Raw genomic sequence first — 19,282 nt, 5'->3', positions numbered from 1 at the left:
TTAGGTAGCAGGTTGTTTATATTAAAAAAAAATGTTATGCAAAAAAACCTGCTTTTGCATGTGTCCGAACCTTTTTGAAAGTGTCAATTCATGACAATTGATGAAAAGAACCTGCTTATACACTGATAGGGATTCGATCAAGTCTCATTCCTTCCCATCACACCTGCAACAATCATGACTCAGAAAGGTTTACAGGTAATTCTGGGACTGACAAGTCAAGCCATAATGTTTCAATATATTTTTATTTTATTTACTTTTTCCCCTGGACTGAAAAACAGTAAGAATTGCCAGTTCAGAGCTTTGCTTACTGTTAGACATTCATATGTGGAAAATAGGTATTTGTGATCTGTCTTTCAATTTAATCTATATTAACTGGGAAGGCATAATAATGTACCTATGCTTTACGATGGCTCTATGACTCCAAATATCAAGTAAAGCAGAAAGGAAAACAGCTAAATCCAATGCAGGTGAATAAGAAGTAATAATAGGTGAAGTTCAAGAGTAAATGATTGAAATAAATCACAATTTTTTAATAGCAATACACAAAAAAAAAAGAATCACAATAAATGATATTGTTTACCCAGATATTGACATAATATTGTATCGCCGGTTTCATGCCCCTAATATGTTTTTATATATATATATATATATATATATATATATATATATATATATATATATATGACAATAAATTGACATATATGTTAATGGATTACAAGATTTGTCAGCCTGCTAAATGCTGCACTTGCCACACAACTCTTTTTTTTATTATTCTTACTAAGGCACAGTGAAAGTCACATATATGTCCACACTTCATTGGAAATTTAAAACTGAAGCATGTCATTTCTGTGCCATCAAACAGAAATGTAAAAAGTAATGATTTTTTTAAAGGCTTCCAGGACACTCCCCCATCTGCCATATATTGAAGAAACAGATTGTCCCTTTCCCCAACTCACACCAAAAGCCTGTGTTGATGTCGGACTGGTTGGGAAGTGCCATAATGTCACCTTAAAAATTGCAGAATCCTAGGTGTCTCTGCATTTCAAAATGATAAGAGACAGTATAAGAGACAGTATTTTACCATAAATACACACTTCAGCTTTAAAAGACTAATTGAAATTGAACTGTAATTACATAATCATGTTATACACGTAAGGCTGACCTTGTCAGTGCTCTGTGGTCAAAGCGAAGGTCTATGGCTACGGTTGATTTGTTCTGCTGATAATTGGCACCTCTGGTTGTTCTACTTTGCTGAGGTTGACATGGGGTGGAGGGTACGTGATGACCTTATAAAGATATCGGTCACAGGGGTGTCAGAGTGACAGGCCTGAGAAACTCATAAAACACTGCACAACTTAGAGTTCTCTGATCTAGATAGTATCTCTCAAATTCCTGAAGATTAGATCTACTGATAGTTACAAATGATCATAGAACAGACCTCCGGACATTAATATTCTCACAGAACTCTGAGCCAGTTCAATGGACCGTGGATGGATTTCATGGGACGTATTCTAATATCTTAACATAATTCGTTAAGGGGTAAATCAAATATGATCTGTTAAAATGTAAGGTTTTTCACACTGACAAACCATTATATCTAATGTCAAATAGTACAATAGGTCATTGATTTGAGCAAACAGCAACACTTCATGCTATACTTCTGTCAATAGACTACTGTAGCATCTTGGCCTAGTCCAAAGAAAAGAGGAAACGCAATACTGACACTCCTCCACCCTGTTAAACAAATAAACAATTACTTTAACATATCTCGAAAAGGGGTGCAATGGTATGAAATGTTCACGGTATGATAACATTCACAAAAATGCTGCGGTATTATGGTATCACGTTAATAAGGTCACTTGCTAAAATGATAAGCAGTTTAATATTTTGTTATGAAATACATGCGATAAACACACAGAGACATAATTCAGTTAAAATCAATTCTTTAACTTTATTTTGGATTCCGTTATGTTTCTTTATTATTTTTGCCAAACTTTATCAATATAGAACATCAGGACAATCTTAATCAGATGAGGCAAAAAAAAAAAAAAAAGATATGAATGTAAAAACACAAAAGATCACAAAACAGGTAAAACAATAATAAGGATACGTTTTCAACATGTAGCAAAACTGTTATAACTAAAGAATAATGTTAAAGAAAAATCTACATGTTATTTTTGTCAATAACTGAAATCAACATAAAAAAGCATATTAATATTCTCTGTGCTGAGGCGGGGCAATCTGGAGCCCATCATATACCAGCTGTGCTTTTCCACTGACTTGAGAACCAAACAGTGACGTAACAGGTTATGTGGCTACGTGGTAGTTTTAAATGAGTAATTCACCAGGCCTCAAACAAATATGGCTCGTCACAGCATTTGTGTACTGTTTTTACTTGTTTTTGGGGACATATCCAACATTATTACATTGCTCAATGAGACATATCAGAGATAACATCTATATGCAAGGCGACAGGTAATGTTATATATTAAATATAATTATATTAAGCTAAGCGCACAGTCTTGGCTTAACAAAATATAATATGCCAAGCGCACCCTCTTGGCTTAATATAATTATAATGTAGCTGATTCTCTCTTAATGTAACTAATATTTACTAGGGATGCACCAATCCGATACCTGGATCAGTATCGACTCTGACACTGATGTTTATAGACGGATCGGGTATCGGTTCTACAAGCACGATCCAAATCCAATACTGCGTGTTAGTCAGGGTGGTAACTGTCAAGCTAAAAAAAAAAAAATAAGAACCATTAAAGTACTCCATATTACTTGTGCATTTTATTCAGATATCTAAAAAGACTGAAAAATATATCTAAAAAGACTGATTTGGTAGCAAATTTTTATGAAAGCTTTGTAATGGCTTATAAATGACAGTAGAGAACTTCTGAATAACTGTATAAGCAGTGATTACAGTATCTTTTGATACAAACCTCTTCACGCTGTTCTATTCAGGGTTTTGTCATCAAAACATTATCACTATAAGAAGAAAAACTTTTGATAGTAATAAAATGAGTAGCCTGATAGGAATGGGGAGGAACTGATTTCTGAAGTGGATCTTTTAATTCTAAACTGCAAGGGATAAGATTAATTGACCCCCCCAAAAAAACACCAGATCATAAATTACATCCACCATCCAGAAACTGTAATCCATTTAGCCTATTTAAAATGCATGATGAGGCAAAAGGAGGAAAAACCTGCTGCATGCTCCATTTGAAGTCAAGGTCACTCACTCCGCCTGGGCTGTTTGAGTTGATGCAACAGCTGGCGTCCATACAAAGCATTAGGTCCTAATAAAAAGCGACAAACCTGCCCTTACGATGTGCATTTAAACTCGACGTCTGGCAGTTGCTTTGCTGATGTTGTCTTGGCATAAAAAGGAACCTTGGAAATGGTTATGCCCAACATCAACACAATTACAGCTAACTCGTTATTATCCTCCAGTTACACACCAAGGCACACAACCCTGTGCAACTGCAACAACACCACATTCCTAAGATAGCGTTGGGTGATTCAGTCAATCAGGACCACGCACCACTCAAACTAGGTCACTGTGACCAACTTCCAAATGAGCATTATGGGCATCACACATTGACATTTCTCAGCTGGGGCACACCTCTTAGTTAGGGCTTTGCCAAGTGCAATCTCTGACTCCTGGTATAAACATGAGCCTGACCTACATTACAGTAACCTTAAGATTAGCTGCCCTTTCACATGGGCAAGCACGGTGAGATGCCAGTGTTTTAGCCAAGCAGAAGGAACCCTTTTCCAAGCACACAAAAATATACAGTGGTTCATGTGTGCTGTGTCTACCATCACAAGACTCGTAACATAATTCCTGAGCGCCGCCACAAGTAATGGTCTTGACCTTAGGCTTTCAGATTTATGACGGCAGCATAACGCTAACTAGTGTGCTTACAGAAGATCATGTTGGTTCATCTGCACCTACAGAATAACATATTTTATTATCTTTTAGGAAAGTACAAAACATATAAAAAATAAAATAAAAAAATGTAGTCATTGCCTGAATTACCAGTTGACTAAATGCACAGAGTTGTTGGCTCAACAACCATAACAAATAAAAAACTTCAACACAAAATCATATTTTGTTTTTTACTTAATTTGCATTACGAGTACAACACAAAATATATATTCTAAGACAAATTTAGAGTGATAAAAATTGCGTGTTCCTTGAACTTCTTTAGCTTAAAAATTAAGATTAAGTTAGATAGATACTTTCTAACTAGGGATGGGACAATTTATCGAATTTCGATATTTCGAGAATCGAATAAATGACACACCATATCATGGCAAAACTCGATATTTAGACATTTGAAAGATATTTTTTTGCCCATGTGATCATAAACGAAATTACCCGTCAAACAATCTCTCTAATCGCTGGATTTTACCACAACTGCACTTTTTTCCTACACTGTTTACGGAGTTCAAACAAGGTCCTTGAAGTGCTTAAAGTGCTTGAATATAGCTTTTAGGTATTTAAGTACGGGAATACTTGGAAAATCACCTTATTTTAAAGAAAAGTGCTTGAGATTAAATCAGACAATTTCTTCTGTGTAATATGTATCCATCAAAGCACTCCACATTCATTGAATAATGTGTCTTTTAATATCCTTTCTGTTCTTTAAAGTCAGATAAAAAAGTAAAAAGAAATAGACATTTTTAATAACAAATAGCACGGATGCGCTGAAATATAGAGGCTTCTCTCTCGTTAATGAATGAACAGAAACCCCAGTGCGAGTCTGTGAGATGCGCAATAAATTATAGCGCTTGCTATAACAATGAATGTAAACTAAATGTTATTACTTGTCAATTGAACATGTTATTTTAAACACTGACAGCTCATATCATTATTATATATACAATTTCAAGAAAAAATATTAATTAATTGTGGGGGGCCTGGGTTGCTCAGCGAGTAAACACGCTGACTACCACCTCTGGAGTCGAGAGTTTGAACCCAGGGTGTGCTGAGTGACTCCAGCCAGGTCACCCAAGCAACCAAAATTGGCCCGGTTGCTAGGGTGGGTAGAGTCACATGGGTTAACATCCTTGTGGTCGCAATAATGTGGTTCTTGCTCTCGGTGGGGTGGATGCCACAGGGAATATCGTGAATCCTCCAATTTGTATATTTTTAATAAAGTTAAAAAGTGATTATAATACTCAATACAAACAAATGACAAAAAAAAAAAAATGTAAAAATATTTTCACATACTTTTTCGGGACAGGTTCCATTCACTTCTATTGCTTGTTCTGCACCTCATCAGCCTAAATGCAGCCCACTATTTTTAAACGCTTATTTGTATGTGATCTTTTCTTATAGTGAAAGGGATGAGAAACTCTATTATTTAAACTTTGAGCATTAAATTTGTGTATTAAAAACTTTATTTTGATGAGAAATTATAATATTGTATTTTGCGAAAGCATTTAAAAAAAAATAATATATATATTTTTTTAAATCCTGCCATACTTCGTGTTTTCATATAGAATCAACATAATATCGAACCGTGAACCTCATATATCAAACTGAATCGTGAGGTAACTATATCGTCCCATCCTACTACTAACTTTTGAATGGGAAAACCTCGTATCTCTTGGTGTCTGCACTCAGACAGCGGGCGCCCCCGAGTTTAGGAAAAGACGGATGGCAGATTCTTTTAGTTCAGATTTGATATTCATTTTCCTTTTATTTACTTGTTTTATATCCACAGTGTAGGCATTGGTTGATCATGGGTACACTGAGATCTGCCTTTGAGACTAAAATTAAAGGAAAATAAATTAAATAATAATTTGGATCATTTCATGCTCTCTACTCTTACAATTACTAAATTAAGACACATGCTCTCTGTTGCTGATGCCGAAAAACTAATTCATGCGTTCATGACCTCAAGATTATTGTAATGCATTACTGGGAGGATGTGCAGCAAGATCAATAAATAAACCTCAATTGGTTCAAAATACAGCAGCCAGAGTGCTGACGAGAATCAAGAAATATGTTCATATTAGTCCCATTTTATCATTGTTACATTGGCTACCTGTTAAATTGCATATTAATTTTAAAATTATGTTAACTGCATACAGAGCTTTGAATGGTCTAGCTCCACAGTACTTAAGTGACCTTCTACCACGCTATGTTCCATCACATTCATTACGATCGCAAAAATCTGGCCTGTTAATTATACCTAAAATATGAAAATCCACAAAAGGAGGTAGATCCTTTTCATATTTGGATCCTAAACTATGGAATAATCTTCCTATAACTGTTCGAAATGCAGACACACTCCCTAAGTTTAAGTCTAGACTGAAGACTCATCTATTTAGCCAGGCATACACCTAATTTATCCTCCAACCCACAATTAGGCTGCTTTATTTAGGTCTGCCGGAACCAGAAACGGTGATCATGATTTATAACTCTGCAATAGATTGAATGGCATCTATATTAATATTTATTTTATTTGTATCCCTGTCTCAACATCGGGACTCCTATCCTGAGGTCAACAGAACCGGCTGGATCCAGCTCCATTCCTGATTAGTGTTGGACTCCACTGCTACGCATCACTGTGTGATGATGACTAAATGCAGCCAATGCCAGCTAAACATAACTTCAGTCTACTGATGCAAACTCCAACAATAAGACATGGGATACTTCATATGCCACTGCCTGTAACTTGGATTTAGGGCAGACCCCACCACAAATATCGTCCAGGTCGAACTGCGACGCACCTCACTGATCTCTGTCTGTATCCCCTCGGTCTAATGATGGACTACACACTTATAATGGAATACAGAGACTATAAATGAATTGCCAACAAAACCCTTCATCAGCAAACCAACATGGACAATTGCATCTATGTGAACTTCTGCAGTTAATCCAGGTTGAACTTCAATGACATTGATGATTAATCTTACAGTTCATAAAAATCTTTGTTTAAACACTGACCCTTAACACTTAGTTTAATAATTTTACAAACTATGAATTGAACTATACATAAGTATTATTGGCATTATATTCATGATGTTAGGCCCCCACAGTGAGTCTGGTTTCACCCAAGGTTATTTTTCTCCATTAATCAACATCTAATGGAGTTTTGTGTTCCTTGCCACAGTCGCCTTCGGCTTGCTCACTGGCGTTATAAATACAATTATTATTTAATTACTTATTTTTAAACACAATTCGCATTTTATCACACTACACAATGATGACTAAGACATTACAGTTTTATCTTCTGGTTAATGCATGATCTTCTGTAAAGCTGCTTTGAAACAATGTGTGTTGTGAAAGGCGCTGTACAAATAAAATTGACGACAATTCGCTGAAGTCGTGCTCTTAGAACTTGTTTTTCTGATTTTGATGCCATTTTATTATTTTTCTCAATGTGTGCATTACTTTTTATTCTTATTTCATGTTCTTAATTGTTGTTTTTTTATGTATCGTATTTTCTTTAAAATGTATATGTAAAGCACTTTGAATTGCCATTGTGTATGAAATGTGCTATATAAATAAACTTGACTTGCCTTAACTCAAACGACCAAGTACAGAACTGAAGTTGTGGGAAATACCTGTGCGCTTGAATAATTTAAGGGATTTTGAGATGCCTTTTTAAAAGTTGGAATGTTTTTTACATGACAGCGTCTTAAAGTAGTACTTGTGGCATGACATGCAAAGCAGCGCAAGTCATAATAAAATGACATCCATCTGCATGTGTAGCAGCTGGGCTTTAAAAGGGGATCAATTAAAAGACCATATTTCAGAGGAGAATTTTAACATGCAAACTAACAGCAATAGCACAGCACAATGACAGCTTTAATTAAAGCATCACTGCTAAAAAATATTAAAAAAAAATAGATATTAGACATGTATATATTAGGGCTGTCAATCGATAAAATGTTTTAAATCAAATGAATTACATGGTGTGCCGATTAATTGATCGAATTAAATCGCAATTAGTTGCATATATAAATATGCGCTGAGAAAGCCCCTCAAATAACAATAATTCAATATATAATGATGAAATTATTATAAATAGTTATATTTAAATAATTACTTATATATAAATTAAATACGTTTTATATTAAATATAAATAAAATATATAGAACATACAAAAACAAAATAGTACTCGTATAATTAAAATAAAATAATTGTGCTCCATCAAGCTGTGTTCTGAATGCAAGAACGCGTCCTTGTATTGTGCTGTCAGCTGAACGGTTGCCTTCTCTGTATTAGCTGTGCATTGCCTATCCAGATGTAGTTTTGCTTACTGCCCCCTGGAGAAAACAAGTGGTTTGAATTGCTCAGGAATCTTCCGTATTACGGTCCTGGGACATGACTGAGTTAATTTTTTTAACACATAATTTTTTATTGAATTAATTGCACTGAATTTACATGTTAATCGACAGCCCTAGTACACATATACATATTAATATATACAGTGAGGAAAATAAGTATTTGAACACCCTGCTATTTTGCAAGTTCTCCCACTTGGAAATCATGGAGGGGTCTGAAATTGTCATCGTAGGTGCATGTCCACTGTGAGAGACATAATCTAAAAAAAAAAATCCAGAAATCACAATGTATGATTTTTTAACTATTTATTTGTATGATACAGCTGCAAATAAGTATTTGAACACCTGTCTATCAGCTAGAATTCTGACCCTCAAAGACCTGTTAGTCTGCCTTTAAAATGTCCACCTCCACTCCATTTATTATCCTAAATTAGATGCACCTGTTTGAGGTCATAAAGACACCTGTCCACCCCATAGAATCAGTAAGAATCCAACTACTAACATGGCCAAGACCAAAGAGCTGTCCAAAGACACTAGAGACAAAATTGTACACCTCCACAAGGCTGGAAAGTGCTACGGGGAAATTGCCAAGCAGCTTGGTGAAAAAAGGTCCACTGTTGGAGCAATCATTAGAAAATGGAAGAAGCTAAACATGACTGTCAATCTCCCTCGGACTGGGGCTCCATGCAAGATCTCACCTCGTGGGGTCTCAATGATCCTAAGAAAGGTGAGAAATCAGCCCAGAACTACACGGGAGGAGCTGGTCAATGACCTGAAAAGAGCTGGGACCACCGTTTCCAAGGTTACTGTTGGTAATACACTAAGACATCATGGTTTGAAATCATGCATGGCACGGAAGGTTCCCCTGCTTAAACCAGCACATGTCAAGGCCCGTCTTAAGTTTGCCAATGACCATTTGGATGATCCAGAGGAGTCATGGGAGAAAGTCATGTGGTCAGATGAGACCAAAATAGAACTTTTTGGTCATAATTCCACTGACCGTGTTTGGAGGAAGAAGAATGATGAGTACCATCCCAAGAACACCATCCCTACTGTGAAGCATGGGGGTGGTAGCATCATGCTTTGGGGGTGTTTTTCTGCACATGGGACAGGACGACTGCACTGTATTAAGGAGAGGATGACCGGGGCCATGTATTGCGAGATTTTGGGGAACAACCTCCTTCCCTCAGTTAGAGCATTGAAGATGGGTCGAGGCTGGGGCTTCCAACATGACAATGACCCGAAGCACACAGCCAGGATAACCAAGGAGTGGCTCTATAAGAAGCATATCAAGGTTCTGGCGTGGCCTAGCCAGTCTCCAGACCTAAACCCAATAGAGAATCTTTGGAGGGAGCTCAAACTCCGTGTTTCTCAGCGACAGCCCAGAAACCTGACTGATCTAGAGAAGATCTGTGTGGAGGAGTGGGCCAAAATCCCTCCTGCAGTGTGTGCAAACCTGGTGAAAAACTACAGGAAACATTTGACCTCTGTAATTGCAAACAAAGGCTACTGTACCAAATATTAACATTGATTTTCTCAGGTGTTCAAATACTTATTTGCAGCTGTATCATACAAATAAATAGTTAAAAAATCATACATTGTGATTTCTGGATTTTTTTTTAGATTATGTCTCTCACAGTGGACATGCACCTACGATGACAATTTCAGACCCCTCCATGCTTTCTAAGTGGGAGAACTTGCAAAATAGCAGGGTGTTCAAATACTTATTTTCCTCACTGTATATATATATATATATATATATATATATATATATATATATATATATATATATATATATAACTAGATAAACTACTTAACCTCACCAGCTGCTTGGTCAGTTGTTGGATCACTGGTCGATGAGTCAACCATCATACCCACCCCAAGAACATCATGTACAGTATCTTTGTCTACAGTCAGCAGTTCTCTTTAAATCAAAAAGTAAATATACATACAGAAGTAATAAGGCAAATTTGAGTCTCTCCAGAAATTTCTTTTTTAATTATTGTGCACAACCAGGAAAAGGGAGCAAACTAAATATCTGTACTCTTAATTGCCCAGTTTCCGGGGTTGAAAATTACTTTGGGATCATGAGCATGGGAATCAGTTCACGCCCAAGTTAGACATCAATGATACCACAAAACACTTAAAGTACTTCAGTGGAAGTTTGTGGCTGTGTGTACTTGAGCCCTGTGAACTTGGACCAAAGTGCTGTGCTCTTTCAATTTGCATAAAATAATTGGTGAGTAAAAAGGAGTTGGAAACTAATAATGTAATAATGCTACAGAAAGAGCCTGTGGTTTTTAAAAGTCCATTACCCTTTGCACTAACTCCAGAGATCATGTTTATTAGTACAGTATAATTGTGTATGCAAGTCATTATGTAAACAACACTAACCAAGTACAGCACATCTATTGCCAGTATCGCAAAGTGTAACTGTACTTTGGCTAGTAAAATACAAGTGCACATGACAAGTTTAAAATAAACAGAAGTAGTCACATGGTGGGGACTAAAGTTCAATGTATCAGTGGCCTGCAAGTCATGCCAATGTCCAAATGAGGGGAAACCAAGCAACAATTTTATCATTAATAAAATAAACAAAAATACACTTCAAACATTTTAAGTATAACCAGGTGAAAGCTATTCTACACATGTGCTTTAAAGGTCAAATATAGGGTCAACATGTGCATCATAGACATATCATCTGCTTGTGTCTTTAGAGATAGTCAAGCAATGTCCATGATGGAAATCTCAAAAAAACATATCCAGATCACCTTTCACCCCCAAATTATATTTTGCATAAAAGAAGGCCTACTTTTAGGATGATTTGCATGCCAATTATGCACAATTCCCCCACATTCGTATCATGTGTAATGCATACAGACATTTTATTTTGAGTTTGTTTGTTTTTTTGTCATTTCCATTATTCTCAGTGTGATTCTCATGATATTGTCATTACTGTAAAACATTAAGTTTGAACTTTTCTGCAATCCAAATTTCTGTTAAAAGTTATTTACATTTTATTTTTTACATTTAAAGGAATATTCAGTGTTCAATACAAGTTAAGCTCAATCATCACCAATTGTGGCATAATGTTTATTACCACAAAAATAGAAGCAAAAATCAAGGTTACAGTGTAGCACTTATAATGGAAGTGAATGCAGCCCATTTTTGGATGGTTTAAAAAGGCAGAATTGTGAAGCTTATAATTTTATAAAAGCATTTAACATTCTTCTGTTAAAACGTATTTTATTTGAGCCGAAAAGTTGTTTGAATCTGCATTTTTATGGTCACTCAGGATTTACGGCGTTAAGTTGCCATGGCAAAGAAGATGTAAAATTGGATATAACTTTACACAGAAAAGGTTAGTAAGCAATTTCATCACAAAAAATCATGTTTGTGTCTTGTGGATATACTTTTGAAACAGTATTTTAACATTTACGGATTGGCCCCATTCACTTCCATTGTAAGTGTAAGATTGTAACCCAGATTTTTTTGCTTTTATTAAGAAAAGAGGGACAAGTCTAAATTAATTAGACTCAAATCCTGTCGATTGAGCTTAACTTGTATTTTTTTTCTCCCCTTTTCTCCCTGATTTGGAATGCCCAATTCCCAATGCGCTTTAGGTCCTCGTGGTGGAGTAGTGACTCGCCTCTATCCGGGTGGCTGAGGATGAAGCTACAAAGCCTTACCACGGAGACATGGTGTATGTGGAAACTTCACGCTATTCTTTGCGGAATCCACGCATACCTCACCACGCGCCCCACCAAGAGCGAGAACAACATTATAGCGACCTCATGGAGGTTACTCCATGTGACTCTACCCTCCTTAGCAACCGGGCCAATTTGGTTGCTTAGGAGACCTGGCTGGAGTCACTCAGCACGCCCTGGATCCAAACTCTCGACTCCAGGGGTGGTAGTCAGCGTCTTGAGCTTAACTTGTATTGACCTGGAATATTCCTTTAAATAAAAGGCAGTACAAGAAATACAAAAAAAATTCTGTGATATTTAGGTGAAATATAACCTCAACATCTTTTTGACAGATTTGGTGACATTCACCCTATAGCAATACGTGGAATAGCTATTTCAGGCTCAGTGTCCCTTCACTGCCTTGGCCTATCTTTTTCTTCCAAAGGTGCTGACCATATAACAAGAGAAAAAGGGCACAGACTTAGTAGATCTTGTGTGCTTTTAACGCCATACTTTGCAAACAGTGTTCACAAAGTTTTGTATTCCAAAGAGGAGCACTTATTTCTGCAACTTCAGAAAGCTAAAAATTTCAGAAAACTCAAAATGGTTACAACAGGTTGGCGAGACATATTTCAGGCATTGCCTACACTGATATACAGTACACAATCTTACCATCTTACAAACTGACACCAAGAACAGGTACAGTGTAGTAATCAATTTGCTCTGCAGGCTGTAAGGCTCTGCCTGAATACTAATACAACTCAACAGCATCCTGCGTCTCTCCTCTTTCTCCTTATGTGTCTGTCTAGGCTTATTATAGTCTTTTATTTCTATTTCTAATTTGTCCTTTCAATTTACGTCAGTATTCAATTCGTTTTTACTCTATGACTATAGCTTTAGTTCACTTTTAGTGATTTCATCATTTTCTAGTTTGTTTACAGTACAACTGTTTGTAGTATATAAGACTGTTATATAGTGTTTTACAATTATTTTTATTTTCAGTATATATGCATTTCATTATTTTTACACATTTAAATAAAATATTTAAGGGCAGCCAGTTCATTCACGGGGGCAAGACACTGAACCCCAAGTTGCTCCCAATGGCAGGCACTGCCGTCATTGGCGTGTGAATGTGTGTGTGTGAATGGGTGAATGAGACACAGTGTAAAGCACTTTGAATACCGCTAAGGTTAAAAAGGCGCTATATAAGTGCAGACCATTTACCTTTTGTTAACTGATATAATTTAAATATGTTTAACACCACCATTACATTTCTCTGGATCATCTACTATTATCAATATGCTATAGTGCATTTGTATTTGCATGTTTAAAGGCATAGTTCACCCAAAAATGAAAATTCTGTCATCATTTACTCATATTCATATCTTTCCAAATGGAAATTACTTTCTTCTGTGGAACACAAAAGGATAAACAATGATAATGACTCAAAGGATATTGTCCGCCTCAGCCTATTACTTGTTGTAAAAAAAAAAAATGCAATATTGGTGATTAAAGCTGTAGGTCCCTGCCATTCTGCTTAACCTATCCTGTTGTGTTCCATGGAAAAGAAAACATTTCATAATATAGGGCACAACAGGGCTAAATTATGTAACTTTTTTCTGGTCACAAAATGCATCAAGGTAAAGTGAAGCAACATTATTTGTGTGAAAAGAACTAATAAGAGAATGTCGTTTTGATTCAAATTCAGTTTTTAAAAAAAGGTAGTGAGGGAGACTTTTACCCCACACTTCGGGTAAAAGGCTCCCTCACTTGGGGTAAAAGAGATATAGTCTAGATTGTAGAACAATATAATAGGGCTCAATTTGTCAACTTATGCAAATCCTTTTGAGACAGGAAGAGGCTTTTTTGAGTAACAAATTAAGATGATGCTTATAAATACTTCAGAAAAAGTCAACCATTTCCTGTTAATTTCAAACACATTTGGCATTTTATTACATCAAGTACTCTATAAACAAACTAATCTCTATTATGATTGGATGAGTCAATGTGAGACCACTTTGAACATTTTACCACAACAAATCTATTCCCAACTTATATACATATATATATATATATATATATATATATATATATATAAAAAAAAGAAATGTTTAATAGGGGCCTTTTGCCCCTACAACGGGGGTATTTTTACCCCAAATACTTTCCTTTCACGTATTTGACAGTTATTAAAAAAATATACATTTTATGATCTTAAACAAAACTGAAACAGATAAGTATTTTCTCTCAAAAGAAATGTGTTAATTTCAGTCATTTTCATTAGGTACAAAAAAAACAAGGTAGCCAGTAGCCCCTTTGTACCCTATTGTTTATCAAAAACTAAAACTAATGTTTTAGTGGTCATTTTTATTTTGGATGAATTAAATTTAGTTATTGTTAAAAAAAATTATAATAATACAGTTTCTAACTTTGCCTTTTCACGTTCTTTGGAGTTGACACCCTTCAGTGCCCTAGCCCTGACCAGTGAAGGAAGGTCAGTGGCTAGGCAGATAACCAAGGCCACTTATCAAGTGTGTGAGCACAAGGGAGGGGGATTAGAGGCTCGCTCTGAGCATCTCGCCACTGAAAGCTAAGTGCGTGCACAACAAGGTCGCCATTAAACCTGTAGTAACCCCGTGGTTGGGCTCTCTCACTCTCTTTTTTTCCCACCCACACACTCGCCCCCTCTATAACACTCTTATGTGTGCCGTATCCATGCCCTCAGCACTCAGTCACACAAAACAGACATGCACACACAAGCGAAGCCTCTTTATACACTCTCGCGTACACACAGAAAGCCTCACGCCCACAGGCGGCCCACTCTCTGCCGAATAGGGATAATTCATCATATTTTACAACTGACGGCTTTCTACCTCAGCTGAGTGATATTGCATCCTGGCAGTGTGACAAGAACAAGGCTCAGATGATCTCGCATTCCCTCCGACAGCCTGCATTTTCTTCTTCATAAGATGTCCCGCACACACTTGGTTTTATAGTTTGAATGTGTGTGTTAGGGTAGGGCGAATATTCAAATAACTCAATATCTTTTCAGACATTTGATGATATTTGACATTGTCTCAATATTGATGTATTTGCTCTGAATTGGTTTAAAAAAAAAAGCTTATTTTTTAATCAAAGCAACCATCACTTCAATCAAACAGCCATTGTTGCCAAGTAGATTATAAATCTAGTTAAAAATGATCAAGGCATTCAGTTTCCCACTCATTTTGTTCACTAAATGAACACATGGACAAATTATGTTTGATCATTTTTTATTTATTTGCACTAATATAGCAATACATAAACAGCAATATTTCCCAATATATATTTTCACTAAAACATTTTTATATACATGCTGGGTCTTCGGTAATAATTTTTGAGTGAGGACACAAACGAATCAATGAATCAGAGATTTTAATCTATTCATTGAAATGGACAGTTTGAATTGATTCATGGCATAAACTTAACTTACCAACTTAACACCATTTTTGCTCCAGAAGATCTTAATGCGCTCATATTCAAAAGTCATATTTAATAGATGGGGATAGATTGCGGAATTAGTTTAATTGGCATTTTTGGAAACTTGATGGCCAAACTACACCACACATTGCAATGTTCATGATATTGCAAAATTTTTATCGCCAGAAATGCTTTCGTCCAGCCCTAGTGTTTGTTTGCATGCATAATTGGAGCAGAGCTAATTGTAATGTTATGGCCAAAAACTGACATGATGTCCAGTATTATAAATCTATTCCGTCTGTTTTCTTCAATATGATCCTGTGACTGTGGTGACATTTTATTAAACAATGCAGCAGTTTCAAAGTGAAATGGGTTTGGTTACGCTTGAACAAGCTTGCAAATGTATTAGGTTATATAATGCGAATGTTAAAATGTAGCTAAAGTTTTTGTTAAATTTGTGCGCTATAGGCTAGTAAGTGTTTTGATGTCATAAGAAACTAACTAACTTGTGATTTGTGTGAAAGTGAACAAAAGTCGTTGTAGCGTATCTACTGTTCATTTGACCAGGAAACTGCCGCAATGAGTACAACGAGCCACAAAAATATTTTTTAGGTATTGCAACAATGTAGTAAAAATGTTGGTATATTATTGTGGTAATATTATTATATTAGACCAGATTGTTTTTAATAGCCAATGTTGATTTTTAATTAGACAAAATAAGCCTTGATATTATCAGGTTCTAATACTGACCAATTCAGACTAATACAAATAATTTATAAAAATACTCAAATTGGCAAATACACATAAATCTGTTTAAAATAGCAGTAGCCATAAATACAGCAAATACAATGGCTGCTGTATATAATTTAATATCCCACCAAGGACACCATTATGAGCATAATGAGCATCATTATGAGCCCAGCTAAAGAGAGTTCACAAGTAAATGAGTGTAACACACTATAAACACACTTGAAAACTATAAATCAGAACCTCTCATTTGAGTCAATTGTCTCATCTGCCTCTCATTTTGTTGTTTTTCACTGGTTAGAGAATTACTACTTAAAAATTTACTGCATGAGGGTATCGTTTTTTTGTTGTTGTTTTTTTTGGAGGATGCAATGCCACTAGTCTACCCTTGACACATTGACATTAAGCTACTGTCATGTGACACTCTGTCATTGGCCACCTGGCAGATCCTCCACCTTCTCACGACCTCATCCTCCTGTGACCTGAGGCTCTGGGCCCGTCAGGCCCATCCCTATGCTCCCCCTGCTGTGGAAAGGTCGAACAGGTCACAGTGTCCTCATCTGTAATCCGCTGCCATTCGTCAGCAGTCAAGTCCGGAGGAGGCAGCCTCGCTACGAGGGGAGAATGCCCAATTAGGCAGCTGTCACACAAAGCAGAGGCTAGAAAGAGAGTGAGAGAGAGCAGGGGTGGGGGGGGATAATCCCCTCCTGCAGCAGCTGCGGGTGCCAATTACAGTGCTATGTTAACCATTTCCACCCTAGAGCAGAGGGAGAGGGGAACGAGGAACTCTAACCCTTACTTTGTCTCCCAGTGGAATTCCTCTCTTGGGGTCAGTGTTTACAACCGTTGTCACATTGGGCTGAGGAACTTGACTCAAATTATAGCACCTCAACTGCTAATATGTGAAGCTGGATATGCATCCCCATATATCTTTCAGCTGCATATGTTTGCACCCCTTTTAGTTAATGATACATTTAGCAACAGTCCAGAGTTGATGCTAAACAAGACTTAGTCCAATGTGTTGTACAAAAGTAAAACTTAAGTATGTTGACCACATGATTTTCATGGCTTTCAGTTCCATTAACGGTTTAAAACATGCAACTTTCTGCAGATGTGGATGGAACATCTAAAATACTGCAGCACAATTCGGCAACAATTTTTTCTGATTTGTTAAATCTGCTCTGTTGAAATCTGAAATGACCATTTGACAACAGGCTGCTGGGCACAGTACTTTTTAAAAGAACATTATTTCGTAATTCCAAATAATAATTTCTAAATTGTAATAAAAGATTGATTAATGGAACCATTAAGGAAACGGAAGAGTTAAGAGGAAGAGGAATCGGAGTCTGAACCGGAATCGTTAAATTCCTAAAAATTCAATGGGGACTAAAGGGGACATTTAAGACATTGCAGAAATTACAACATGATTGTCTGTAAAACTGCTTTGAAACAAAGCGTATTGTTAAAAGTGCTATACAAATAAAAATGAGTTGACTTGACAATGGCGTGAGTTTAGAGTGGGACTATCTATCTAACTCATCTATGGAAGATGGAAAAGAGTTTGCGAACCCGTTTAAAAACAGTCATTATCTTTCCAATTTTGTTTGACAATGCTAGTGGCATAGTGTTTTTTCAACCAACATTTTCTGCAGTTATTTGGCCAATAGAAATGTGTGGAAAGGCGCATTTTTTTTAAGTTTTGTTGGCTGTACAATTGACACCCAGTTACACAACAGTGAGACACGTTTTATCCATTCCTCACAACCTCATGTCATATTAGATATGGTGTATAATTTGGCTACAATGTCAACAGAACGTGTCAAAACCATCCGACAGGTTGCCGACAAGCTGCCGTCTACGTCATCTGACAGAATATTTCAACCCAAAAAGAGCCAACTCGGCTGCAAGCACAGCTTTTATCAAGCTAAGTAGACCAGGAGACATGTGTATTAGGGATGGGCATTCATCAATAATTTGATATTCAAATATTTAATCTCATAAAAAATGAATCTTCAAATATTCTATTATTTAAATGAAGGTAATTAAGGAGAAAGAGACGTTGTAAAATATTTTTATTAAAATATGCATACATTTTTTTCATAAAGGTTTAGTCACCATTAAAAAAGCAAACTTCTAATTATATTCAAAACAAGCTAATATCATGTCCTGTTTTTTGCTTTTGTTTTTATATTTAAACAAGTAATGCATGAAAACTAAAAGAATAGAATGAAAGCATTTAAGTTCAAGCAAAGCGTAGACTGACGTGGTTAACAGGACGACTATCGCCATACAAGTTATCATGTTTATATTGTAACTCATGTCATGTTTTTGTTGAGAAAAACAAGCATATCCACATGCTCAGTAAACTATACTCATTTACACACACACCAGTTTAAATGATGTAATGTCCCTTACCTCAGCTAGCAGTCTTTCTCGGATGCCATGTTTGTTGTTTAAAGAAGCGTCGCATGGATTACGTTGCAACAGGAATGCTGCTTTCTGACAAGCTGCACATATATGAGAGTAAAGTGTACACCGCTTATCCAGTACAATTAAACAGGAAACCAGCTCTCACAGTAAGCCACATTCTCGCAATAACCCGCTTTTTTGGTGTCCATCTGAACGTACTGACAGAACCGTTTGCTCAACAAATGTGATCAACTTGTGTCCACACTCAACAGCGCCACCCAGTGCATTGTTATAACTGCCCGTTTTAGTTTGTGTTAAGGATTTAACATCCATCTCACTGTATATATGACCTATACAGCAAAACTTTGCGAAACTCGAATAGTATTTTTACTATTCGAATAATTATTGCAGAACGAATATTCGAATACTCGTGCACATCACTTATGTGCATCTTGTATTTTTCCTCAACTTGCTCAAAGACTTCAGGTTCTTCTTTTCCAACTGTCACAATCTCTTGTTTCTCATGCCCCAGAAAGAGCAGGAAAGTACAGTTACCGAATGCTACAAGTTTAATCAGAGATGAATGAGGTGCTGGAAGGGAGAAGGAGCTGACTCGAGGCTGAATAATCGCTCCTTTTCTTAATTAAATGATGGAAGAAAAGCCAGC

General features: G+C 36.3%; 1 protein-coding gene across 1 annotated transcript in view; it reads right to left on the bottom strand.

Annotated features, from left to right (window-relative positions):
* The window catches only part of LOC127632086 (nuclear receptor-interacting protein 1-like), a 44,775-nt gene that overhangs the window by 5,707 nt on the left and 19,786 nt on the right, over positions 1–19,282 (bottom strand). The window lies entirely within an intron of this gene.

The sequence above is a fragment of the Xyrauchen texanus genome, chromosome 38 (assembly GCF_025860055.1).
Source record: "Xyrauchen texanus isolate HMW12.3.18 chromosome 38, RBS_HiC_50CHRs, whole genome shotgun sequence".
NCBI lineage: Eukaryota > Metazoa > Chordata > Actinopteri > Cypriniformes > Catostomidae > Xyrauchen > Xyrauchen texanus.
This window is presented reverse-complemented; position numbering and strand designations above follow the sequence as displayed.